Below are 25,413 nucleotides of genomic sequence, written 5' to 3'. Positions count from 1 at the left end.
AAAAAGTTTATTTATTTAGAGAGAGAGTGCGCACACGAGCGGGGGAGGAACGGATAGAGAGGGAGAGAGAGAATTCAAAGCAGGATCCGTGCTGTCAGCACAGAGCCCAGTGCGGGGCCCGAACCCACAAATTGTGAGATCATGACCTGAAAAGGAAATTCTTTATGAAGTATCTGGAACTTTGAATGTTGACCAGATATTTGATGTGAACTGTTCCTTTTTTTGGGGGGGGGGGTGGTGGAAATTATATTACAATTATATTAATGGAAAACTCCTCACCTCAGCTGTTAGATTATTCTTGCCTATTGTGGATGAAATGATGCACTATCTGGGATTTGCTTCAAAGGTGAGGGATATGGGGGCTCCTGGGTGGCTCAGTCCGTTAAGCGTCCGACTTTGGCTCAGGTCACAAACTCACGGTTCGTGGGTTCTAGCCCCGTGTCGGGCTCTGTGCCGACAGCTCAGAGGCTGGAGCCTGTTTCAGAGTCTGTGTCTCCCGCTCTCTCTGCCCCTCCCCCACTCATGCTCTGTCTCTCTCTCTCTCTCTCTCAAAAATAAATGGATATTTAAAAAATTTTAAAGGTGAGGGATATGGATGGGAATGTAGATGAAGCCGAATCAGCCCTGAGCTGAAGCTGGGGGTGGGGGGTGGGGGGTGGAGACTGCCTAATTTTATATTCAAAATTCTGCACAATCGAGAGCTTTGGAGAAGCAATCCTCTCTGTAAGCGGTGACTCTGTGGAGGCAGTTCACATCCGTGCACAGCTCTGCAGCCCGATTCACCCCCCAGAGCGTGAGGCCGGGGGGTACGGGGCGACAGCAGCAGGCCTGGCAGAGGACCCACAAAGGGCTCTGTCTGATGACAAAGACACTGGTGTCAAGATGAGTTTGAAGACTTTGGGCACAATCGTTTCGCAAAACGTGACCAGCCGACAGTGCATGGAAGCCGACGTGTCCGTGAGCTAAAACTGCCGTTACCGTTGTTGATGATGCTGAAGGCGCCCCCAGGTGCAGGTTTCCGCACAGCAGAGGACACGGGCTGCTCTTAGGAGGACTCGAGACCCAGAACCCGACCCCAGGAGGCGCAGAGGCCAGGCGGGATGCTTGGAGTTCCAGCCAGGCCCAGCTGAGGTGGGCGGGAACACTTACCTCCGTATATTTGGAAATCTGTGGGCGGTGCTTATTTGCTGGGCAGTCTGGGTCTCTTCCCCTGGGGGTGCTAAAAGCCACGGCCGCCAAAGGACATGAACTAGAGGCGGGTCAGGAGTGGGCAGCTTGGGGTGGGGCTGAGGGCAGGGCAGGGCAGGCCCAGTGGCTGAGCCATCGCTGCTGACTCATTGGGATCAGAGGTGGCCTGGCCGTGGAAGAAGGGCCTGGGCAAAGCCACCAACTGGCTGGAGGGACTCGGATAAGCACCCTCCCTCCGCACCTTGGTTTCTACACTTAAGCAGTTGTGTCCAGTGTCAGACACACCCAGGCACGAATCCTGACTTTGCCACTCGCTGGCTCTGGTGTGGCTTAGTGGCAGGAAGATTCCACTTTCCCTCTGTGAAATGGAAACGATAAGGGGACCAACGTTATGGGTTGTCCTCAGAGGGGGGTGAGGCACGTGCGGAAGTTGGTACGTGGGGTTAGAGGCTCCAGGAGCACGCGGCACATCAAAGCCGCGGGTGCCACTGATGCTGTTCCTTGATGAAGGTCCTTCCAGCTCAAAAGAGATTGAACACATAAACCTTCCATGTAAGAAGACACCATATAATTAACACACAAGAAACAGAGGAATAAAGGAGTAACTTGACGGTGGAAAGCCTGCCAAATATACCCCAAGCGAGTCCACATCAACAATGATAGGGGATGTGACGAAAATGGTACTTTATTTCTGTGGCCTTCCCCTCAAAAGCCTACAGACCCTATCTAGTCATGAGGAAATGGACGTATCCTAATCGAGAGACATTCTACAAAATACTGACCAGTCCTCCTCAAAGCTGCCAGGGTCATTTAAACACACACACACACACACACACACACACACACACACACACAGAAGGTCTTAGAAACTGTCACAGTTGGGGCGCCTGGGTAGCTCAGTCGGTTGAGCGTCCGACTTCAGCTCAGGTCATGATCTCACAGTTTGTGGGTTCGAGCCCCGCGTCAGGCTCTGTGCTGACCATCTCAGAGCCTAGAGCCTGCTTCGGATTCTGTGTCTCCCTCTCTCTCTGCCCCTCTCCCGCTCACAGTCTGTCACTCTCTTTTAAAAAACTTTTTTTAATGTTTATTTATTTTTGAGAGAGACAGACACAGAATGCGAGTGGGTTGGGACAGAGAAAGAGGGAGACACAGAATCCGAAGCAGGCTCCAGGCTCCGAGCTGTCAGCACCAGAGCCCGACGCGGGGCTCGAACTCACGAGCTGCGAGATCATGACCTGAGCTGAAGTCGGACACTCAACCGAGTAAGCCACCCAGGTGCCCCATGTCACTCTCTTTTAAAACTAAACATTTTTGCAGGGGGCACCTGGGTGGCTCAGTCGGTAAGCGTCCGGCTCAGGTCATGATCTCACGGTTCTTGAGTTGGAGCCCCACATCGGGCTCTGTGCTGACAGCTTGGAGCCTGCTTTGGATTCTGTGTCTCCCTCTCTCTCTGCCCCTCCCTCACCTGAGCTGTGTCGCTCAAAAATAAATAAACGTTAAAATAAATTTTTTAAAGAAAAGAAACTAAGGGTATCTGAAAAAGTTTGCACTCTAGTTAATAATAATGTGTAAATATTGGTTAATTAATTGTGACAATTGTACCATGCTAATTAACACTAAGACGTTAATAGAGAAACCTGGGTGTGGAGTCCATGGCAACTCTGTTCGACCTTCACAAATTCTCTGTAAGCCTAAAACTGTTTTATGTTAACAAGTATCAAAAGATAAAAAAGATGAGACAGCATGGGAGGAAATATGTAAATGTCCAAAACGAGGAGATTTGTAGCCAGGGTACATAGGAACTCATGTTCCTATGTACGGGCGAAGGAAGGAAATGGAGAAATTCACAGAGAGGAAAGAAACAGGTCAGTACTCACGCGAGGATGCCTTATATAACCAGAGGAATACAGATTAAAACAATGAATCACCATCTTCTCACCTGATGAGAAACTGGGGGTGTCCAGTATCAATGAGAGCACAGGGAAAGAGTCAGTGTGTGCCAGAGTATGAACTGGTATAATCTCTGGAGATAATTTGGCTATAATTTAATTAAAAAAAAAATGCGCCTGGTGTACCTGTTGCAGCATTATTAGCAAAAACCAAAATTAGAAACAGCCTTGGTCCATCGATAGCCTATGATGCTCCCATAAAATAAAATACTCTGCAACAGAGCAAAAGCGTGAGGTTGACCTTTTGCACATATAATGCAATACTCACATTTAACACTGCATAGAGTTCATCGTGTGCTAGCCTCTCCCTCAATGTCATTTTCACAATTCTATGTGTCAATTACCCTTGTTATTCCCATGTTACAGATGAGGAAATTGAGTCACAGGGAGATTAAGCAACTTTCCCAAGTTTGCACAAGTAGTGAAGAGCAGAGTGGGGATTTGAACCCAGGCAAGCTGCCTCTAAACAGTAAAACTAACAGCAAAAATATGTATGTATACACAGAAATCTGTGTGCATGTATGCATATGAAAATACCTAAATAAATACCTGATAAATATGCTGTCCTTTAGGGGGCGTCCCACAGGACCAGCCAAGAGGGTCCCTGAGGCTTCACGCAGGATAGAAATCAAAATGTAAGCTGAGAAGAAGTGAGTTTATTGAGGATATAAAGAGAGTGCAGATAGAAGCATAGTGTCTGGGACCCTCGGAAAGGAAATAAGAGTGAGTCTCCTCTTCGTTTGGGGCCTGGGGGTTTTACTGAGGACAGCGGTCTGGTGCACGAGTCTTCTCAGGCACCCAAGAACACAGACAGGTGTTTAGGTGTCCTTCATAGGTCACTTAGGTCCTGGAGCTAGGGGGTCTCTGGGAGTCAGTGGTCTTGGAAAATGTTAATGACCACCCCGCCCAGTTACTCCTTAGATGCTATCTGTTGTGCTGGAAGAATCCAAAGAAATCATTAAACCCTTGACCTCTACAAGGAAGAGGTATGTTATCTGTTCTCTAAAGCATGTGTGAGGAGGGAGGGTAGGTCCTAGCAAGAACAGAAGCAGGAAAAGGAGGGGGAAAAAAGCAGGTTTTCATGGGGTCCCTTTAGTTTCCCTATCCCAGGTGCACTGGGTTTCAAAGTGCAATGAATTTCCTGCCTTTAGCCAAGGTCAAAAATGTAAGAAAAACCTTCTCAAAGACCACAAAATTTAAATGTAAATGTATAGTGTCCAGTGCTAAGTTGGCACTGTTAGGGATTTTGCTGCTATTAAGCAGAATTGTGGCAAAGGGAGCTGAGTCCAGTTATTACAGAGTTAGAAGGTTCTGGTTTTTCATACCAATTTTTGTGTTTCAAATCTTAAAGTACAGCCGTTTGTTTGATGCTTGGTACAGTGATATAGCTTCTGTGATTTAAAAAAAATGGGGGCGCCTGGGTGGCTCAGTTGGTTAGGCGTCCGACTTCGGCTCAGGTCATGATCTCACAGCTCGTGAGTTCGAGCCCCACGTCAGGCTCTGTGCCGACAGCTCGGAGCCTGGAGCCTGCTTGGGATTCTGTGTCTCCCTCTCTCCCTGCCTCTCCCATGCTCATGCTCTGTCTCTCTCTGCCTCTCAATAATAAACGTTAAAAAAGTATATTACAAAAGTTTTTTTAAATAAAAAAAAATTAATAGGGGAGCCTGGGTGGTTCAGTTGGTTAAGTGTCCGACTTTGGCTCAGGTGGTGATCTCGCAGTTTGTGAATTCAAACTCCGCGTGATGCCCTGTGCTGACAGCTCAGAGCCTGGAGCCTGCTTCGGATTCTGTGTCTCCCTCTCTCTCTTCCCCTCCCCTGCTTGCTTGCTTTCTCTCTCTCTCTTGAGAATAAATAAACATTAAAAATAATAAATAAATAAATAAAAAAATAAATAAATAAAATTAATGAATGTATTTCTTAAAGATTATCATGACTGCAAATAAAAAAAGCAAAAAGGACCAAAGGCCATGAGGTCATCTGGGGCCTTTGGTAGCTCTAGTTTTTTTATTTTTTTAATTATTTTATTTTATTTTATTTTATTATTATCTTTTTGAGAGAGAGACAGACAGAGAGAAGGCTCAAGTGAGCAAGGGCAGAGAGAGGGAGAGAGAGAGAATCCCATTAGGAGCAGAAGGAGAGAGAGAGGGAGAGAGAGAGAAGCGGAGCTCACCTGAAGCAGGGCTCGAGTTTACCAGAAGCAGGGCGGTGGCTTTAGTTTTTTAAGCCAAATGATTAAGAACCCAAAAGATTCTTCACCCATTTGGCCTAGAAGTGGCCAACTCCCTCTCTGTCCCCGCAGACAGTCCCCACTGCACACCTGGGTACAATCAGAAAGGGACTAGGGAGAAGGGGATCAAAGGCAACAAACCTAAGCTCCCCCCTTACCGTGTACTGTGCCCACGCTGTGCTAACCCCCTCTGTGAGGCGTCAGAGACGGTGACAAGAGCCCCTGTCTTCATAAAGGGAACAGTGGGTCCAACAGGCACAATATTGGCCGCTGCATTAGGTGTGGAGCTTACTGATTAAGTGGGGGCGGGTGGCACAGACACTGAAAGAACTCACCTAAGGCAGAACAAAAGGGACAGGAGTTTATTGAATACCCTGCAGTGAGCAGCGAGCGGGACAGCAAAGGAGAGATTGCACAGGCGGTGGTGCGGGGCCACAGCTATGGGCCAGAGTGAGGGAGTGTGGGCATGTATTTGGTACCTGTGACCGGTTGTAAGCAGCCCACTGGTCTGTTAGGGCCCCTGGCTCAATGAGCCTGTTTGCAGGCAGCTCGGTGGTCACTCTCGGCCCTTTTGCCTTTGCTCAAGTTTCCACTGCTCAAGCCTGTTGCCTAAAAGGGCCTCTACGGCAGGGTTTGGTGGAAGCTTTAAAGGCGAGAGAGAAGACGCACAGGAGGGAACTCTGAGGCCAGCCACGGGGGCAGTGAGGGGTGGGCAGAAACGGCACACAGGATTAGGAGGGGTCGTGGCGAGTCCCGAAGATTGCAGATGAGTTTGGCAAGAGTGGAAAACACCGTCCAGGCAGCCCACAGAGTCCCTGAAGGGTGTGAGTGCTCGTTACCCTGGAGGGCTGTGCCAGACAAGGGCAAGGGTAGACTGGTTTGAACAGGATGCTTCCCGGGGTGAGGAATCCAAGGCCAGATGGGCCACCATCGAGAAGGGAAACCAGACGTCAACCCCAAGAGACGGTGCCACCAGGCAGATCCAAAGGGCAGGCGTGAGTCTGTGCACGAGGTGCAAGCACAGGGGCCAGGAACTGAGAAGGTTGGTGATGTGGACTGGATTGTGCCCTCTCCAAATTCATGTGTTGAAGCCTTAAGCCCCCAGTATGCCTGTACTTGGAGACTGGGCAGTTGGGGAAGTAATTAAGGTTAGATGAAGTCGTAAGGGTGGGGCCCTAATCAGATAGGACTGGTTTCCTTATAAGAAGAGAAAAAGGGGCGCCTGGGTGGTTCAGTCAGTTAAGCGTCAGCCTCTTGATTTCAGCTCAGGTCATGTTCTCACCGTTTGTGAGTTTGAGCCCTGAGTAGGTCTCTGCACTGACAGTGCTGAGCCTGTTTGGGTTCCTCTGTCTCCCCCTCTCTCTGCCTCTTCTCTCTCTCTCTCTCTGTCTCAGACAAAGACGGAGAAGGAGGAGAAAAGACACTAGAGAGCACTCTCTTTTTCCATGGGGACCCAGAGGAAAAAGACCATATGAGGAAAAGCATTAGGTGGCCCTCTACAAGCCAGGAAGAGAGGTGTCACTGGAAACAGACTTTGCCAGCACCTTGATCTTGGACTTCCGACTTCCATAACTATGCAGAAACAATTGCTGCTGCATAAGCCACTCAGTCTCTGGTATTTTGTTACGGCAGCCCCAGCAGACTAAGACAGCCGGGTTGGAAAGAGGACGTCAAGGTGAGGCAAGGAGAGAAGGAGCAGCTACATACTTTGCTGGGCTTCGTGCAAGACCCAAATGCGGACTCTTTTCCCAAAATTATTGTGAATTTCAAGACTGTAACAGCAGAGGATTAAACCGTGCACAGGCTGTATACATCCATGAAGACAGCTCAGAAGACAGGTTAGGATGGAGACCTTGAACTAATACAGGGGTCAGGGGTCTGTCTGTACTGCTGCCGGAGTCCTCCTACGGCCTAGTGTGCGAAGATGGCCAATTCAGACAGCAAGCAGAAGAACGCAATCAGAATTTAAATAACGTTGCCCAGAAAGCGCAGTTAGTACATGGGGCGCCTGGGTGGCTCAGCTGGTTGAGCATCTGACTTCGGCTCAGATCATGATCTCACAGCTTATGAGTTCGAGCCCCACATCAGGTTCTGTGCTGACAGCTCAGAGCCTGGAGCCAGCTTTGGATTCTGTGTCTCCATTTCTCTCTCTGCCCCTCCCCCGCTCATGCTCTCTCAAAAATAAACATAAAAAAAATTTAAAAAAAAAACAAAGAAAGTGCAGTTAGCACAGGCAGAGATTAATTCTGCAAGGAGAGTGAGGGTGAGAAATGAGCAAGCAGGAGGCAGGGGGCACCTTTTGGGCAACGTCAACATCCCTTTACCCCTCCCCTCAACAGCAGGCCGTCCAAGCCAGGTGTGGACCATGAGACAGCACAACTGGCCACACCCGGTTGGGGCAAGGCTGATCACCTGATCCACACCAGCCAATCAGAGTTCTCTCCAGAGAAGGTAGCACAGGTTGGGATTCTAGATGATGTTAACTGGGGGGGCTTTGGGTGGCCCTTCTCCCCCATGAAGGGGCTGCAGAGAAGGAAGAAGGGAGCAGGGCCGCAGAGGGAAGCCACTGGGGTCCGTGATGGCCTCTCTGTCCCTGCTCCTTGTCCTTCATGGACATCTGGCTGCATTGCCGGGGCATCTTGAGACGCTGGATCTTTTTTGAGACACCCCCCCCTTCTGCTTCAGCTGGCCTGAGCGGGTTTCTGTTACTTGGGGGCGGGGGGGGGGGGGGAGGCTGGAAAAGGCTTTCCAGAGAAGGGGGCGTGAGCTGGGTTTCCAAGGATGAGCAGGAAATAGGAAGTAGGTGACATGGTGTGAGAGTGGGGTTCCTGGTGGGTGCTCTGTGGAGAGCTTCCTTCACACTCCTTCAGGTTTGCTATTTTTACACAGAGAGTTCTCAGTTCCCGAGTGAGAGGCAATAAGAGGAAGTGGGAGAAGAAAGAGTGTATTTATTAAAAGACTGGATTTGGATCACAGGGTTTCTCTTCATTTCGGAGGGAGAACACTTCCTTTCCGATACTGAAGAAGCGTCTCTTCATTTGATTTTCTCCTGTCTGTCCTTTTAGTCATTGTCATCTGTTCATTCATCAGCTCATTCCTCCTCCTATTTTCCCTTCTTATTACTGCTATTACGACCGCTACTACTCCTTAGTCGTTTGTTCAAATACCTCCTCTGCTACCTGCTAGTGTTTGCTTTTGGTCACACTTTTTTTTCAATGTTTATTTATTTTTGAGAGAGGGATAGAGAGAAGAGAGAGAGAGAGAGCTCTAGCGAGGGAGGGGCAAAGAGAGAGGGAGACAGAGAATCCAAAGCAGGCTCTGGCTGTCGGCACAAAGCCCGACTCTGGACCCAAACCCATAAACATGAGATCATGACCTGAGCTGAAGTCAGACACTCAACCAACTGGGCACCACCCAAGTGCCCCATCCTTGGTCACATTTCTGTCTTCCTTGGGTGTGTGTGTGTGTGTGTGTGTGTGTATAAATATATATATATTTTATATATATATATATAAAATATATATATATTTTAGTGGAAAATCATTTCATTTATTCTCTTACTAGGTAAAAGCAAAAACCACAGTTAAGTACAAATTGTAGGAGCGTCAAATACATGAATTCCTTCATCAGATCTCATTTATAATTTGTCAGAAACCACTCTTTCTTTAAAAATAACTCCTTTTTTTCCAGATTTATGGAGATACGATCGACATAGAACATTGTGTACATTTAAGGTATACAATGCATTGATTTAATATACTTAAGTATTGAAAAATGATCCATAGCGCTAACTAATACGTCTATCACATCACATGATTACTCTTTCTTTTTTGGAGTGAGAACATTTAAGATTTTTCTCTCATGGCAACTTTCCAAGTATATAATACAGTATTATTGACTGTAATCACCATGCTGTACATTAGGTCCCCAGAAGTTATTCATCCATAACTGGAAATTTATACCCTTTGACCAACATCTATCTCCCCACTCTCCATTCCCCCACCCTGGTAAGCACCACTCTACTCTCTGCATCTCTGAGTCTGGCTAAATTTTTTTTACAAGTTTATTTAAATATTTGCTTATTTGTCTGTTTGTTTATTTGTGAAGGGGACAGAGAGAGAAGGAGAGAGAGAATCCCAAGCAGGCTCCATGCTATCAGCACAGAGCCCCACACAGGGCTCAATCCCATGAATCGTGGGATCATGACTTGAACTAAAATCAAGAGTCAGAGGCTTAACCGACTGAGCCACTCAGGCACCCAGTCTGGCTATTTTAATTCCATGCGTAAGTGAGATCATATGGTATTTGTCTTTCTCTGACATATCACTTAGCATAGTGTCCTCAAGTTTCATCCGTGTTGTCACAAATGGCAAAATTTCCTTCTTCCTCATGGCTGAATAATATTCCATTGTACCTGTCTTCTACATCTTCTTTATCCATTCATCAGACAGATACTTAGGTTGTTGCCATATCTCTGACCTGGTGGAACAGTTATGAAAGGCATTGCAGGAGAGGGTTTTGAAGGATGAAGAGGAGTTTTATATGGAGAGAAACAGGTAAAAGGCATTCCAGGCCAAAGGAATTGCATTGAGGAAAAACCTGGAGGCAAGAAAGATTTGGTGCATTTGGGGAATATTTACCAACGCATTATGACTGAAGTTTAAAATGTATGGCCCGAAGGACAGGGAGGGCTAGACAAGAAACTGAAGGTACAAGTGAGAAAATACTACAAAAATATCTGACCTGATTTCTGGCTTCCCAAGACATTAAGAGAAAATATTTTGCCACCTCCCAGGCTAGAAAAAGAAAGAGCAGTCTTAAGAATTACCCAGAAGTGGTGCCTGGGTGGCTCAGTCGGTTAAGCGTCCAACTTCAGCTCAGGTCATGATCTCGTGGTCTGTGAGTTCGAGCCCCGCGTTGGGCTCTGGGCTGACCGCTCAGAGCCTGGAGCCTGCTTCAGATTCTGCGTCTCCTTCTCTCTCTGCCCCTCCCCTGTTCATGCTCTGTCTCTCTCTGTCTCAAAAATAAATAAATGTTAAAAAAAATTAAAAAAAAAAAAAGAATTACCCAGAAGAAGAATCTTCACTCATTCATTTCTCCCCCTTGGAAGCCTCCAGGCCAACTCTATCCCAGGCTCCATCGAGGGGGGCGGGTGGCATGATTTCTGAGCTAGTCACCTTGCCCAAGTCCAGGCTCCACCTTTGTCCTGCTGGGTCCTAAGGGGTGGATAGGACAGATTAGAGCCAAGGGAGGAGTCACAGTCTAGACAGTAGGCATTGTGATGTAGCAGGAGGTGGGCGGTGCCAGCCCCCCTGATCCCTAGGTCCCCTAGACTCCCTCCTGGGTTCACGCCCTTTGTCTTACCAGGACTGTTCTGGCTCTGTGTTAGCTGCTTGCCCAGGACCGGCCTGACCTCGTGCCCCACACTTCTTGGGGGCTGCCCCCTCATCTCATGGCTCCTCACAGCAAGCCTGTGAGATGGCAAAGATGAGGAGTGCCCATTGTACAGGTGGGGAAAGTGAGGTTCTTAGGTAGGGTGCCTAGTGGCAAGAAACCAACTGCAAAAGGCAGAGGGAGACCCAGCCGCCAGTTGCCTCAGCAGCTGGACTACTAGTAAAGACAGAGACTCAGAGTCTGGGGCCGTCCATGATCAAGGGAAAGGTGAGGGACCTGGAAGAGTGCAAGCCAGGGGTCAAGGGCAGGAGAAGGCAAGGGGAAGCCCAGGTCCAGGGAAGGAGGCCCCAGGACTGGATGGGCCAGTAGGCTGGAACCTTGGAGCTGAAGCCAGGTGCTAGTGCTGGGTGGCAGAAAATTCCAGATCTGCCCCGCAGCCACTTACCCCTCTCATCCCAGCAAAAAGATTCCTTGCAATGTGCATTTAAGCCTTTGAGCTAAAGTCCACATTACCAGAGCCCACAAGGCCCGATGTGGCCCCTCTCGACCTCCACAGCCCCATCTTGCTCCTTTCCCCTCCCCAATTGAATTTCATTCCCTCAACACATATTTACTGGGCACATTCCAGGTGCTGAACATGCAAGGTTGATCAGATCAGACCCCCTCCCTGCTTTCATGGAGCTTACAGCCCAGCAAACTGTGCTTCCTTCTTTTCAGCCCAGTTTCCTCTGTTTGGCATGCCTTCTCCCACCCGCTTTGCCTAGCCAATGCCTGGTCATCTTTCAGGTCTTAGCTTAAAGGTCACCTCCTCCAGGAAGCCCTCTGGGAACCCCTTCCCCCTCAGATTGGGTGAGCCACACTCCTTTACATTCCCACCATGCTCTGTACTCCCTTATCACATTGTCTTGTACCTTCTTGGTTACAAGTTAGCCTCCTCTATCAGACTGTGAACTTCAAGAGGGTAGGGTCTGTCTCATTCATGGGCCCTCAGACCAGCCTTCATCTGAAAATGTAGGCACTTAAAATGCCAGCAGGGGAATGGGGCAAAAGAGCCTTGAAATCAGCACCATTGGCCACAAAAATGATAAGAAGAGCCATCACTTACAAGAGCCACACTCCAGATTCTAACTTGTCTAAGGAGGCAGTTATGGTTGTTTGGCAGTTTGAGGAAACTGAGGCATAGGAAAGGTCAAGAAACTCAACCCACGGTCACATAGTGACTCTGGTGCTCTGAACCATACGTGCTGCCTCTGAAGGTTGTGGAGAAGGTTAGCAGATGGCAGCTTCTTAGCGTGACGTAGGCACATGCTAAAAGGGGGCTGAAGTGCTCGTTCCCCAAGGAGAAGGGACCCTTGGGACAGAAGTTGGGGCTTTGAGGTCCAGGAGAGTCAGCCTTTCTTTTGGGAAGTGGCAGCAAGAATCTACTTGTTATTCTTGAGTTCTGGGCCTCAGGGGATGAGATCTATGTCTCCCAGGTGACAGGCTCCAGAGTCTGGCAGGAAAGGGGGTGTGGGTGGCTTGAGCCAGAGTAGGTCAGGGTAATCAAGTCACTGGGTGGGGTAGGGAGAGACCCAAGGCTGGCTGCCGGGGAGAGAGGCCCAGCCAGGCAAAGTATAGGGTCTCGGGGCGGAAAGAGGCCCTTACGGATCACCTGTAACAAACCCCATCCAGTGCTGAGGTCTCTTATTTATGTTCTCCTTTGGTGGGAGCTTGGTGCCTCTTGGGGATGCTTTCGCTTTGGGAGACTCTGACCGTGAGCAAGTTCTTGTTTCTGCTGAGCTGACATCTGCTTCCCAAAGCTTCTTCTGACAGGTGGTGTTCAAGGCGCAGTTGGATCACACCTCCCTTCTCCCCCTACAGCCCTTCCGGAGCTGAGTGAGCCATCCAGACCTTTCTGGTTTTCAGCCAAGATTCCTACCTCTCTCTTCTTTGCCCCAACCCTGCCATTCAAGGCCTTCAGGCCTTGGGTTCATCCCTTTCACTCCCCCTGGGCTCCTGGCCCACAACCTCCCTCCCTGGGCCGAGGCCCCATCAGCCATTTAGCTGGACGCTGAGCACACCAGATGGTCCTGCCTTGGACCCTCAAGTATGAGGTCCTCCCGACCCTTCTCTTCCCTGCGTGGTTGCAGGCCCATGTCAAGTGTGGCCTTGGCTGAGAAGCTTTCTCTGGGCCTTTCCGCCCCCAGACTCCCGTGGCACTCTGCTCGGTGCTCTGGCACAGGTTGGGGTTCGTGCCATCTGTATTAGGGGCTGCTATAACAAATGACCACAAGCTTGGCAGCTTAAAACAACAGAAGTCTATCCTCTCACAGTTCTGGAGGCCAGAAGTCTGAAATCGACGTGTTGTTAGGGCTGGTTCGGTTCCCTCTGGAGGCTCTCTTCCAAGCCTCTCTCCCTGCTTCTGGTCGTGACCAGCAACCCTGTTTTTGCTTGGGCTTTCTACATCCGCCCTCTGCCTCGTCTTCACACAGCCTTCTCTCTGTGTCTCTGTGTCTGTGGTCTTCCCTTAAGAGGCCCCCAGCCATCGGATTTAGGGCTCACTCTATATCCAAGGCAATCTCACCTTGAGATCCTAAATCATCTCAGCAAAGACCTGATTCCTAAAAAAGGTTACATTCACAGGTGCTGGGGGTTAGGACTCGGACATATCTTTGGGGGGCGGGGGGGGGTGGTGTTGCACAGTTCATGCAGCTACACTATCCCACCAGCCTAGGAGCATTCAGGGATCAGGAACAGTGGCGCCTTCGCCTCTGCATCCCCATAGACAGTGCTTGTTGGGAGAACATTATTGATGAACTCAGTGACTGGGAATCCAGTGTGCCCAGAGCAGACACCTGGGAGGTTGGGGGGGGTGAGTGGATGGAATGGGGGGCCACAGACACCACGGGCTAGCTTCCCTACCTCCCCAGCTCCCGCTTCTCTGGAGATGGCTAGAGAAGGGCCCCCTGCCAGCCTGCCTTCTGCCTGGGCACCGAGGCCGGGCTGTGAGCGAGGCATGTCCCTGGCAACTGGGACCTGGTGGGAACCTGGAGCCTTGTGGGTGAGACCCAGGCTGGAGAATAAAGGCTGAGGGGAAGGAAAGGGGTGGGTGCTGGGCTGGTCACACAGCTGTTTTCATTCAAATGGAGGCAGCAACAAGGTTTGTCATGGGCGTCTGAGGACACAGATGGGCCTAAGCATCCTGTCTTGCCCTCCGCGGGCATCTGGGAACACCTCCTACAGTGGTGTTTCCTGGCAGCTGGGAATGCCTAAAACAGGGGCAGGAGTAATGCAAGGACAGTCCCAGCCGGTGAACGTGGGCCTCGAGAGGGAGGTGGGAAGAGTCACAGCAAACTTGGGCCTCCAAGCCACAGAGGCAGACGGACAGACAGATACCCAGCAGGGGAGAGTGGCTGGCAGACAGGTCTCTGTGGGCACGTCCTGGGTGGCTGGAAAGGGCCCCCCACCTCGCCTTACATCCAGAGCCACACTTCCACTTGAATTTCCTCTGCCCTGACGTCAGTGGCAGCTCCCTCAACCAAGAGGCTCTGAACTACGCATGAATGAGGCAGCCTGGGTGTCCTGTGGGTGCAGAGACTCATTGTCCCCCGAGCGGAGTGTTACAACAGTGGAGCTGGGGAGAACGAGTCCCTGCCCCCAAACACACATCTCCAGGCCCTCCCCAACCTGGGTCCCAGCCCCTTGGCCTCATGCTCTCTGCACCCAAGTGGGGAATTCTCCAAGGAGCTGTGCTGGAGACACATCCTTACCCTGACGAGGATGAGGGAGGTGTGCAGGATCAGGCAGGGTGGGTGCCCTCGGGTACGATGGGATCCCCACCTAGGAACAAAGGGAAGTTAAGGGGCTTCTTGGAAAGAGACAGCGTCCAGGATCTGGGGCCTGGTACAGGGGCTCTACATGGACCGTGATTTCAGCTTTACTGGACCTGGATTCTCTGTCAGCAAAAAGAGTTAATTATAGCATCAACCTGGTGGGATTAAATGAGATCGTGAAAATATAAAGAGGGTTTGAAACAGGCCTGACAGATCCCAGCTGTTGTGGCTTTCACTACTGGAATCCCTTCGCGTTTGGATCTTTATAAAGTTCCTCCCTGTACGTGAGCGGAAAAAACTGTGCAAGGACGGGGAGGAGGGGGGCTGGAGAAAGCAGGGGAGGCCTGGCTGGATTTCACTGGGAAGCTGAGGAGCTCATGGCTGGAGAGAAACATCATCTGCACCAAGAGGCAGGGTGAGGGCAGGCGGTGCGAGAGCCCCAAACAGAGCACTCAGCAGAGTCTGGAGCCAGGTAGAGAGAGATTTGGGGAGCAGCAGGCATGGGTAAGAGAAGACGGGAGGAAACGATTTTTGCTGGGCGTTATGCACTTCTTTGGCATTTTCTAGAGAAGCTTTCGGAAAAATGTAAATAACTTTTCAGCCATTTCAGATGCTAGACTAGTGTTTCTTTAAACGTGGAAGACAGAGTCTCTAAGTGGCACATATTATCAAAAAGGGGCATCACAGAATCTCCCCGAGGCAAGCTTGTTCTGGAACTACACTCTATTTTATGAGCCTCATGGATGGCGTAGAAACAGCACCTTCTCTTCTTAACTGGTTGTTGTGCCCCCAAGATAGACCCTAAATCTGTCCACTCCTCTTCCTGACAAAAGTCGGTTCTGGCTCAGCCAGTTAAGCATCCGACTTTGGCTCAGGTCATGATCTCACAGAGCAGGAGTTTGAGCCCTGCCTCTGGCTCTGTGCTGTCAGCACAGAGCCCCCTTCGGATCCTCTGTCTCCCTCTCTCTCTGCCCCTCCCCTCTCTCTCAAAAATAAATAAACATTTAAAAAATAAACAAAAACTCGGTTCTAAGTTCTCACCTTCTCTGCCTGAATCCTGAAATAGCTTCCAAACTCTTGCCCTCTATCCCTGTTCCCCAGAGTAGCCAGAGAAGAAGTCACGAAAATTGACATTAGATCATGGTGGTCCCTGCCCCTTCTGAGGGGACTTTTATCGCCATTGCCTAAACCTGCCAGGCCCTCTGATTGCACAAGGCTCCCTGCTGCCCCAGGGCCTTGACACTCACTGTTTCCTCTGCCTGGACTGCCCCAGAGTCCTATCGTTGTAGGTCTAGCTCAAATGTCACCTCCTCAGAAGCCTTCCTTGACCACCTAGCCACTCTCTGTCACGTCACCCTGCTTACTGGTCAAGTTATCAAAAATCCGTTAAGTATCTTGTTACCTTGCTTGTTTACCTCTTATCTTCCTCACTAGAGTATAAGCCCCGGGGGCAGGGCCCTGTCTGCCTCCTTTCAGGAGACCCGTTGGCTGGCCCTACCTTTCCTGGGTCCAGGAAAGCGGCAGATAGAGGAGGAGACAGGGAGTCCCCGGCCAGGGCATAAGCCACACTTGTTATGCTGAGCGACATGATCCCAGAATATGGCGAAATACTAGAGCCACCGGAAGCCTGGGAACTGATTCACCCTCAAGCCAGCCCTCTTCCCAGACGTCTCTGCAGAAGGCAGTGCACCCCCACCCCCCCATTCCCCATGCCTGCTTCTGGCCTTCCTGAAGCTGGTTACTCAAGACCCGCCTGGGTGCATTAGCTTCCTTTTGCCACACAAAATAAAAAATTACTGCACAATCGAGGCTTAAATTTATTCTCCTGCAGTCTCGAGGTCAGGAATCTGAAATGGGTCTTACAGGGCTAGAATCAAGATCATCTCAGCAGGATTAGTTCCTTCTGGAAGCTTGAGAGGAGAATCCATTTCCTTGCTTTTCTCCTGTTTCTAGAAGCTGTCCTCCTTCCTTGGCTCATGGCCCGGCATCACTTGGCCTCTCGTCGCTTGCCTATTCTCTGACTCCGGCCCTCCTGCCTCGCTCCTGTCAAGGCCCCTGTGATCACGCTGGGCTCACGGTGATAATCCAGGATACTCTCGTCGCAAGACCCTTAACTTGCTCACACACGCAGCTTCCCTTTTACAACGGGAGGTAATATTCACGGTTTGGGGGGTGAGAATACGGTCATCTTCAGAGGGCCATTATTCGGCTACAACCTGGGCACCCCCAAAATAGACCTCAGTGAATCGAACCTCAGACTATGCTTCCCAGAGCCCCAGGACGGAGAGGAAGCTCTGGCTTCAGTGAGAACAGATCCCTTCGATTTGTTTCCTAAAGAAGGGGTTCTGGGCATAAAGTTTGAGACTCACCAACATGGCTGTGAGGGCCTGATCTTCCCCTGCTGCTCAGCACCCTGCGCCCGCCCCGCCCCCGCCGCCAGCTCTGCCCCTCCCTCTGCCGCTGCTTACTCTGCACATCTCCACTTCCCCCACCGTCCCGGCTCCCAGCTGCCGTCTGCGGCGACACCCTGCCCAGACCCAGGGGCCACTGGGGCCGAGGGGTTAAGAAGGCCAGCACTGTAGTCCGCCAAGGCAAAGATGAGGTTGAGGTAGGAGACGCCACGGAAGGAGCAGAGTGTGGCCAAGAGGGCACCGGGGGTGGGTAGCCTGGGAAAGGGGTGGGGGAGGCACCGGGCACCCTACAGGGCCTGGGCTTTGGAGGTGGGGGTGGAGACAGAGTGCCACAACCCCCATCCACCGTTAACTCACGGCATGACTCCTCTCCTGCGCTCTGCCTGTTTCCCCCATCGGCCTTAGAGCGTGACAGAGTGAATGAGAAAATGGGAGGCATGAATCCAGCCCGCCGGTTTGGGGGTTCTGGCAGGGAACCCAGCACGTCTCTACATTGTCCAGGCCCTGGCTGGCCACTCCTTGCCCTGCATCTTGAGACCTGTCACCTCCGAGGGCCCGACTCTTTCATTTTTGGACAGGCTCAGCCCTAATGCCCCTGGGCATGAGCCCTGAGGTCAGGCAGATGTAAGAGTGAATTCCCATTATGTGCAAGTGGCTTCCCTTCTCTGAGCTCAGTGCCTTCATCCATAAGACGGGGATGAGCCTCCCAAGGCTGGAGGGGCAGTAAAGGGGCGCATGAGTGGCATACAGCAAGCCCTCAGCCAATGGGAGCCGCCGCTGTTACCTGCCCCCATATTTTCTTGAAGTAACCATACCGAACTGGGATTCAAGCAAAGCATTTTCTTGGCTGTTACACCATGTAATCCTCACAACAATTGGTGATATCGGGACAGATGATCCCAGTTTATGGAAGGGAATGGGATAACTGAGACCAAGCACAGAGAACTTTCCAGAACTCACAGGTAGAACTGGGAGTTTCTTCTGGGGGTGGTCCTGGCTTCTGGGGGTGGGGTGAGAGGGAGTCCAAAGAACTGTGGGACTCTTGGGAATGGCCGAATGGGAGCAAACGTGACACCCAGGACATCCACAGTGGAGACCCACGATTCCTGAGCCAGGGCCTTCAGAGTGTGGACTGTGGGGTTGAGGGGGCACCAAAGCCCCAGACCTCTGTGCCTTGCAGCGTCTGTAGGGGAAGCTGAAAGTGGGCTCAACTTCGGCAGGAGATGTGCCTGAGCCCAGACCCAGGTAAGGCCTTGGCCTTGACCACGGCTTGCAGTTAGTTCCAACTGTATCAGAACCTCCAACTGCTCTCAGTTCCCTGGTTAGCTTGCTGTTGGGACTCCAAATACCATTGCACACCTCCTCTCCTCAACACCCACTCTGGGATCCAAGCCGCTCCCCCCCCACTTTCCACTAACCCTTCATTCTCTCATTCGTTCATTTACCATTCACATAGCAAACATTGATTGAGTACCTACTGTATGCCAGGCACCATCCCAGCTAGGTTACAAGGAAGAAGATAGGCAACATTGTCAAAGTGTGGAGTTAAAGCAGAGACTCCGGGGCCAGGCTCCCTGGGTTCAAACCCCAGCTTTGCTGCTTTTCAGCCGTGTGACCACGAGCAAGTTACATGTAACCTCATAACCTCTCTGAGCCCCACTTGCCTCAACTGTAAAATAGGCCTAGAAGTAGCGTCTCCCCACGGGGTTGGGGTGGGGGACTCCATGCCTTGATACAACGTTAGAAGAGCACTTGGCAAATAGTAACTGTGCCGTGTGTTTGCGACTGTTAGTCTAGTGGGGGAGGCAGAAAATTAACTGTAAACAAATCCATGAAATAATTGCAGATCACGGCTGGTGTTTTGAAGGAAATGACTGTGGGTGGAGGCTTCTCTGCGGGGTAGTCAGAAGGGCCTCTCTGTAGAGGTGACTGCTTGAGGGTGATGTTGAGGGGACAGAGGGAGCACGAGCAGGGAAAGAGCTTTCCAGGCAGAGGAACCAGCAAGCAAGAATCCCCGAGGTGGAAAATGGTTTGGCAGGTGTCAGGAACACCAGAAGGCCTGAGAGGCGGGAGATCGGTGGGTGGGGAGGAGGACGGTAGGACAGGTCGGAGAGACCAGCAGGGCCTTACGGACCACAGAAAGGAGTCTGGCTTTTATTCCAGTGTGGTGAGTGTGGTGGGCAGGCACAGGAGGTGCTTTTGTTTTTGTATACAGAAGTGGATCACGCATGCAGAAATGCATGCAAACTGTAAGTGTCCAATGCTGGGAATTTTCACAAAACGAACACACCCAGGAGCCAACACCAAGATCAAAACCAGAACATGAGGGGCGCCTGGGTGGCGCAGCTGGTTAAGCGTCTGACTCTTGACCTCGGCTGAGGTCATGATCTCAACAGTTTGTGAGTTCCAGCCCCAAATCGGGCTCTGTGCCGATGGTGCAGAGCCTGCTTGGGATTTTTGTCTTTCCTTCTCTCTGCCCCTCCTCCCGCTTGTGCTCTCTCTCTCTGTCTCTTAAAATAAATAAATAAGTAAACTTAAAAACAACAACAACAAAAAAACAGAACATGAGGAGCCTCCCAGAATCCCCTTGGGCCCTCCCAGCCACCACCCTCATGGTAACCGCCATCCTGACTGCCAACAACAGAGAGTAGTTTTGCCTGTTTTTTTAAATATATAAATGGAGGGGCGCCTGGGTGGCTCAGTCGGTTGGGTGTCCGACTTCGGCTCAGGTCACGATCTCGCGGTCCGTGAGTTCGAGCCCCACGTCGGGCTCTGGGCTGATGGCCCAGAGCCTGGAGCCTGCTTCTGATTCTGTGTCTCCCTCTCTCTCTGCTCCTCCCCGGTTCATGCTCTGTCTCTTTCTGTCTCAAAAATAAATAAACGTTAAAAAAAAATTTTTTTTAAATAAATATATAAATGGAATAAGTAAATGGAATCATACAGCATGTGTTCTTTTGTGTCTGGCTTATTTCACTTGACGCTATAAGCACCATTCACCACCACCTGCGGGTGAAATTCATCCGCCTTGTTGCAGGTGGTGGTAGTTTTTCTCTCCCTTCCCTACATGTCTGTCATGTGACTATACCCCGATGCAGTCACACACCTGTTGACAGGCACTTGTGGTTCCTGACATTGGTGCACAGCGCATACGCTTTTCTGCCCGAGGAAGGGTTTATTTATTTTTATTTTTATTTTTTTTTTAAATTTTTTTAATGGTTATTTATTCTTGAGACAGAGAGCGTGAACAGGGGAGGGACAGAGAGAGAGGGAGACACAGAATCTGAAACAGGCTCCAGGCCCTGAGCTGTCAGCACAGAGCCTGACGTGGGGCTCGAACCCACGAACTGTGAGATCATGACCTGAGCTGAAGTCAGACGCTTAACTGACTGAGCCACCCAGGCGCCCCCCTGAGGAAGGGTTTAGCATGAAATTTACAAGATTTCTTACCAAGTTCAGGGCACTTCCTGCATCAGCCTGGTGGGCTGACACCAGAACCAGACCAGCCTCAAGTTCAGCTTTCTGCGGCTCCCATAGAAGCCCGCATCAAAGTTGCCCTTTTGTGTGCTGATGGTGTATCTAACTCACCACACCCGCCCAAACGGGAACCCTGTCATTCCTCAGGCTTGGGTGATCTCACATGGAAAATGGGCTCAATCATTCCAAAGCTGCAGCTGAATGTGAAGATTAAGTTAAATGAGAAATGGCAGGGAAAGCCCACCCCCCAGTGCCTGGTACCTACCTCCAAGGCCGTGAGTAATGCCCTGCCTCTGTTTTCTTCCAGGCCCAGAAAATAAGCAAAAACCAAGGGCGCCTCCTGTGGGTATAAGTGAAACTGCACCCCTGGCTTCCCAGGGTCAGGCCTTGCAGGCCAAGGAAGCCCACTCCCCCATAAGGCCGGCATAGACCCAGCTCCTCCTGAGAGGAGTGCCCACAGGTTGCTCTCAGCCCTGAAGTCCCAGAGGGTGGATGATCCAGGAACCACTGCTGCCTTTACACACTTGTTACCTGCTGTGGAAATGGTGTTCAGAGTGAACGGTCAAGAAAGCATTCTTGAGATGTCTTTGGTGCAAAAAGGTGGTTTTATTAAAGCATGGGGACGGGACCTGTGGGCACAAAGAGCTGCACTGGGGTTGTGAGGAGCGACTGATTATATACTTTCAAGTTGGGAGGGGGTTAGGGTTAGCAGAAGTCTCTAAGGAATTTGGAAGCAAGGTTTCCAGGACCTTGAGGGGCTAGCTGTTGTTAGGGAAAGGTCATTTATTACTGTCTAATAAAACCTTGGTCATGAGACCCTTCAGATGTACGTCAGTGGGCCATATGCTTGGAGGATGATTGCTAACATATATTTGGACGGTAGAGATAAAGGAAGTTTCCAAAGGAATTTTTTTTAATGTTTATTTATTTTGAGAGAGAGAGAGAGAGAGAGCGCGCGCGTGAACATGCACGCAGGGGAGGGGCAGAAAAAGAATCCCAAGCAGGCCCCGAGCTGTCAACCCAGAGCCTGGCACAGGGCTTGATACCACAGATTGTGAGATCATGACCTGAGCCAAAATCAAGAGTTGGAGGCTTAACTGACTGAGCCACCAGGCGCCCTTCCAAAGGAATTTTTATAAGTAGACTTACAGGATCTTGGGGGTCAGAATAATGTTAAGCTGAGATTGCCTTTTGCCCTCAGCAAAGTGTCAACATCGAGGCAGCTGAGCTCCCAAAGGAAGGTCACTCTGTCTGTTTCAAGGACTTGTCTGTGGGTTGTTGGTAGTTAGGAAATGTAAATTCTTTTCTTTTGCCTTTGTTTCCTACATCACTCCCGGTCTGAGATCCTTTCTCCTTTCACCTCATCCCAGATCCTCCAGCGCCCCCCCCACTCCCCCAGAGGACTTTCCAGGTGCTCACCAAGCCTGCTCTCTTGATCAGTGCCCACAGCACTGGCATTGTGGCACCTGCCCCCCCCCCCCCACGCGCAGCCCCTGATGAGTGCGTGCCTCCCTGCCAGACTGCGAGGGTAGGGTGGGACCTGTCCCCCTGTTCCAGGAACATGGAAGATCGCCCACACCTGGCACTCTGCCTAGAGTCCAGCGGGGGCGTCATAAATACCTCCTGAATGATTCATTCATCCCTTTGGGAGAGAAAGCGCGACCTCTAACCGGTTAAGAGCATGGGCTTTGAAGTCACACAGACGTAGATTCAAGTCTTGGCTCTGATCTTTGGCTCTGTGGCCTTGGGAAGGTCATTGGATCTCTTTGAGCCTGTTTCTTCATGTCAAAATGGAGTGACCACGAACCCAGTAGATCTTTGTGAAGATTAAGTGCGATGATGTTGGCCTGCCCCACAGCCCAATTACGGTGGGAGGGGTAATTATGCATTCAGGAAAGGGGAAACCTCCCGCGGCTCCGTCTACCACCTGTTTTCTTACCGGTTTCTAGGAGGTGCGCAGCATCAGGCCCGTTTAACGGAAAAAGAAACTGAGGCCCAGAAAGGGACCAGGAGAGCCCAGCGTGCTGCAGGCTGGGGCTAGAACCCGGGCCTGCGTCCGGCGCATCGCCTGCCTCTCCGAGCACCTGGTGAGCACACCCCCACCCCACCCTCGTCTCCTGGCCTGGGAGTGAGGGGCTGGGCTCGGCTTCGGGCGACCCCGCGGGACTGCGGGGCGCGCTTGGGGATCTTCGGCTCAGACCCCGGAAGCGGTGCGCAGCTCGCGGGAGCGGAGAGAGCGCTCGGGGTTGTCGCTTTAAATTAAAGAGGGAGCGGGAGGGGGGCGGGCGAGCGCGAGGGAGCGCGCGGCGGGCTCCTGGGAGCGTGCCCGGACTGCGGCGCAGCTCCCGTCTGCCTCCCCGGCCCGGCCGAGCCCCCGGCCCGCGCCGCGCCGCTCCGAGGCGGGCGCCGGGCGACACTGCAGGGGTGGCGTTGCCGGCGACGGCCGGGCTTGGCGCCGGTGCGTGCGCGCTGCGGGAGGCCGGCCGGGAGCCGCGAGCCAGGAGCCGGAGCCGGAGCGTAGAAGCGGCCCCTCCGCGGAGCCGGGGTGAGTAGCACCCGGCCGCCCCCGACTCCCACCGGGAAGCGGTCCGGCGCGCGGACGCACGTAGCGCACCCTTCCCCGCGCCGCGGACCCCGGCCTCCGCGCACTCTGCGCGTCTGCACACCCGCGCCGCGCTTGCACACGTACGCCGGGCACAGCGCACGCCGGGCGCCCTTCCCCGGCCCGGCCACTCCGCGCACTGCGCATCGCATCGGGCCCCGCACGCCCGTCCCGCGTGTGCACACACGCGACTCGCCCGGCCTTTTACACGCCTCCCCGGCGCCCGCGCCGCGCGAGCGCCCCTCACTTTCACACTCAGCATCCTGACTGTCCCCACGGCCCCTGGGGCACACCCGCTCGCGACTCTCCCGGGTCAGACCACCCCCCGCACACCGCTCCCCAGATACCCTAGGGGTTCCCGCGGCAGGGGTGCTGGGTCTTCGGGAGATGCTCTGATCCGGAGAGGCATGTCGCACCCCATCGCCAGGAGGCCCTCGGAGCTTGGGAGAGGATCCCCAGCCCGGACCAGTGTCACTGGCCTGCGTGGGGGCTTTCCGGGGGCTCCTGGGAACCCTTGATGCCGCTGCTCTTTGGAAGAGGAAGTTTGCCCTGTCTTGGGCCCTGGGCTATAGATTTGGGTTGAAGAGGGGGTAGAGTAGGGCCGGACATGGGGACCTGGAGCCAGGCCTGTGGGTGGAGGAGCCCTGAGCCAGCCATCCTGGTGACCCTTTTCCAGGGCTGCGGAAGAACTGTGTGCCACGCTGCTCAGTCAGTGAGGCCACTCCAGAGTGACTGGGAAAGCGGCTCCTGGAGCGTCAGCCCCTTCTCCAAGCTGGGGGCAGGGGCAGGGGCAGGTGTGGAGAGCAGCAGCAAATGTGCTTCTTACTAGAAATGGGGAAACCGAGGCTCAGGGCAGACAGGAGTTCCAGCCAAGTTAACTCACCAGTCTGGAGAAGAGTCAAGACAAGTGCCCAAACCCCCTGCCCCCTCCACTCTGAAATCCAAAACCTTCACCTAGCAGCTTGGGAGCGTGGAGGTTCCCAGGCTAGGGTTCAAGTTTGGACTCTGTCTCTTGTCAGCTCTGGTGACACTGGGCAAGCGTCGGTTTTCCTACCAGTGCAATGGGCAGAGTAGCAGCCCCCTCAGGGAGAGGCAGCGAGGATTTGCTGAAATAAAACATGGCGAGTCCTTGGTACAGTACTTGGCACATGATAGATGCCCAATAAATGCCAGCCACCACCACCCTAGCTGGTCTGCACTGTGGTTTCTGCGGGCTTTGGGGGGATGGCAGCAGGATGTGATTATTTCAGGGATGGGGGGAGCACTTGAAAAGATCTCAAACCTAAAGATCCTAAAGAGGTTTGCAGCTTGGGAGGTTGAGGGCTGCCCTGTGCCCACATCCTATTACCTGATGACCATAGGGTCGGGGGGGGGGGGGCAGTCAACACCTTGCTGGCCACAGACGTGATGTGGGGACACAGTGAGCAAGGAAACGGGGTGGGGGGAACAGAGACATGGGGCCCGTCTTCCCTGAAGAGGCACAAAATTCCTGGAAAGCCATTTCTCTGACAAGCCCAGGAGGGGGCCTCAACTGTGGTCCAATTCCGATGAGGCCAGTGACAGTTCCTCCCACCCACCTCCACCCCCAAAAGGCTTGGTCAGGAGGTGGCATCACGGCCAAGAGCCCAGGCCCAGATCCATCACACCCTGGCGCCAGTCCCAGTGTTGCTACTAAATGCTGAGTGACCCGGGGCTGCAGCTTCCTCATCTATAAAATGGGGATCCACTTACCCAGTCAGTCATCAGGTCTGTATCGTGTGCCTAGTACAGGCTAGACACCGTGCTGAGCATTTGGCATATATCATGTCTATGCTTACAGCAGTAGGTAGGTATTGCCGGGTAGGTCTGATTAAGCCTGGATTCGAATCTAGAGCTCTTTCCAGTGAGCAAACTTCATGCAGTTTCGAGTTTGGGAGATTGGGGCCAGAACGAATAGACTAGGTGGGGAAAGATGCCAAAGAAGGGGCCGTGGATCTGCGGGGCTCGGGTGTGAGATTGGGCCAGCCCTGGCTCGTCCCTGTTGCGGCCCATTTCCTGTGTGTCAGAAACTCGGGAGACTCTGGTCGCGGTCCGCCCTGGCCTCCCGATGTGCCTGGTCAGCATCCTGTTGCCAGCCAGAGTCACAGCCAGTCTACCTCTGCCTGGTAGACCTCCGGGCTGCCAGTGGGAGCCTGCTGAGGTGGTAGTCAGTGAGATGGGGTCAGGGGCACTCGGGGATGGTGAGTAAAGCCATTAGGAAGGGCACTTGCTACAGAGCCAGATCTAGTTCAGGCTCAGCTCCCTGCTTACTGGTTGGGTGACCTTGGGCAAATTCACCGCCCTTCTCTGAGCCTCATTTTCCTCCTCTGTGGAATCA

At 52.2% G+C, this 25,413-nt stretch overlaps 1 long non-coding RNA gene across 1 annotated transcript; it reads right to left on the bottom strand.

Moving 5' to 3' along the window:
- Positions 1 to 229: 229 nt before the first annotated feature.
- LOC125911996 (uncharacterized) lies at positions 230 to 10,621 on the bottom strand. Its single transcript, XR_007454569.1, has 2 exons — positions 10,432 to 10,621; positions 230 to 1,546 (listed from the first exon to the last, which is right to left on the bottom strand). It is a non-coding gene; the product is annotated as an uncharacterized LOC125911996 (long non-coding RNA).
- Positions 10,622 to 25,413: the final 14,792 nt, after the last annotated feature.

Source organism: Panthera uncia, chromosome D1, assembly GCF_023721935.1.
Source record: "Panthera uncia isolate 11264 chromosome D1, Puncia_PCG_1.0, whole genome shotgun sequence".
NCBI lineage: Eukaryota > Metazoa > Chordata > Mammalia > Carnivora > Felidae > Panthera > Panthera uncia.
The sequence above is the reverse complement of the archived record's forward strand: the minus strand, read 5'-3'. Positions and strand labels throughout refer to the sequence as shown.